Source organism: Propithecus coquereli, unplaced genomic scaffold, assembly GCF_000956105.1.
Source record: "Propithecus coquereli isolate 6110/MARCELLA unplaced genomic scaffold, Pcoq_1.0 Scaffold246, whole genome shotgun sequence".
NCBI lineage: Eukaryota > Metazoa > Chordata > Mammalia > Primates > Indriidae > Propithecus > Propithecus coquereli.
In genome coordinates this window covers 2643655-2645908 of record NW_012148019.1, presented here as the reverse complement: position 1 = coordinate 2645908, position 2254 = coordinate 2643655, and the positions used below count along the sequence as shown (strand labels likewise).

The window sequence follows — 2254 nt, the reverse complement described above, 5'->3', positions numbered from 1 at the left end:
CAGGTTAACAGATTTTTAAAAGGTTTCTACAGATCCTTTAACTAATTCTATCTATGTGAACAAATGGTTATAAAATCTTTCAAAGATTAACTTCTAAGTCCTAAGGTAAGTTTATCACTTAACAGAGGGGTCAAACAGAGATATATTGGCTCCATATTTATTAAGTTATTGTGAATGGAGACAGGTAGTCTAGAGTGTTTAAACAAGAGCTTTGCTTCTAGCTATTCGGGCAGCTGTCTGTTCCAGGGAGTACTCCATTGTCAGCGCTCATCCTGTAGTTTTTAACAGATTCACTTTGCTTTACAAAGCAAATCCAAACCTTTAGGTGTGAGAAACGCAGCTCCTTGTGGGATACGGCCGGCCGCTACTGTCTTTCAGAGACGCCCTTCAAGTGTAACAGCATTTGAAATGCAAACTAACACACTCACATATTCCTTCAGGGCAAACCTCTACAAAACTCCTAAGACAAACCCTGTCTGCAAACACATCTATATTAATTCATGGAGCAACATTAGATAAAAGAGAAATGGTTAAGATTGCTAAATATTAATGCAGACATGATATAGATTATTCTAATCAACAAATATTTACTAAATGCTGAACATTTATGTTTAACATTGTGTATACTAAACAAGGAGACGATTACAACCTACTTCTAAAAAAATTAATGAGTATCAAACAATTAAATGCAAAACTGTGAGTATCAATTATAAATATACAATACAAGGTAGGGTGTCCATAACCCTAAAAACAGAATAAAGAAGTCCTACACAACATTATATATATTGACCTATGTTTCCAAGCTACAGAATCCCTCTATATTAAGGGATAACCAGAGACATTAAAGGCTGGTGTCAACTATTAAGACCCTTAGAAGAATAATATAAGGTTCTGTCCTTGGTCTTGTCCATTATTTTTAGATGATGACATAAAGATATGCTTATCAAATTTGCAGATGACAGAAAGCTGGGCACTGTGGCTAACCCAACAAATGACCAAATTATAATTCAGAATTATTTGTACAGGTTGAAACCTTAGACCAAACTGACATGGATTAATGTAAAGTTCTACCACTGGGCTCAAAAAAATCTTCTGGAGGAGGGTAACCAGGGTGATAAGGGAGTTGAAAAGCATGTCATGTAAACATTTGGTTGGACGTTAAGTTGTATCTGTCTTTTATGAATTTTTGCTAAGAAGAATGGAATCAAGGAAGGAAGATTAGAGCATAGATTCCATGTCATAGAATACAGAGTATTATAAACACAAGTTGTGACGTTATTAGGGCCTAAACTAAGCTGGTAGTAACAGAAATACAAAGTAAGTTATAAAAGATATTGATGAGTAAAAATTTAAGACGTTTAAATTCACGTATTTAGAATGCCAATTTTACAGCAGGTGCTGTGTTGATGGTAGAGAAATAGGAGGAGACAAAAATGAAAACACTTATTAATTCAGTTAAGACTTAATCCTTACACTTTAGTATCTCAAGATCTGCCAGGGATGACAGACTAATAAACAGCCAACACAATGTCATAAGTACTAAAGCAAAGATTTATAAAGTTCCATAGAGTGTAGATGTAGAGCAATTAGCTCCTCTAGCCAAGGGAAGTGCCTTTTGAGCTGGATCTTCAAGGTCTTCAAAGTCAGATAGATAATTTGGAATTTTCTAGGTAGCTAACACAAAATGATAGGATATGAATGGCAAGGGAAAGAAATGCCACAATTTTAAGCATAAAGTAACATTATTTTAAGCATAAGGTATGTTAAAACTATTAACAGGAATGGGGGTAGTGATAAAGTAGAGGCAATAAGTTAGACATCACAGGTCAAAGAATTTTGATGTTGGGAACTGGTGCAAGGTAGTAAGATCTACTTCGTGTTTGGTTTGTTTTTAATATTGGACAACTTGTTTAGAATTAGAAGGAAACTCATAGAAAGGTAAAAATTGAAGATATGAATCCAGCAGGGTATATCTGACATCAATAATGTGACTGAGGTTAACCATAGAGGATCATCTCTCTAAAAGTATTCAAATTCAAAAAAAATTTAAAGTTTACTTATGCTTAAAGTTTGAAATATATTTACAACCTTAAACAAATCACATGAAACATTTCACTTCTGGGAGACAGTATGTATCAATAGAGTAGTTAAAAACACAAGCTTCTAGAGTCAGATAGCTTAAGTTCAAACCCATCTCTACCACTAATGTTTTGATCTTTGAGAAAGTTAATTAAATTCCAGGCCTCAATTACCT

The 2254-nt window shown here is 34.0% G+C and overlaps 1 protein-coding gene across 1 annotated transcript in view; it reads right to left on the bottom strand.

The window, feature by feature from the left end:
- Positions 1-2254, bottom strand: part of CEP350 (centrosomal protein 350kDa) — a 175594-nt gene that overhangs the window by 114880 nt on the left and 58460 nt on the right. The window lies entirely within an intron of this gene.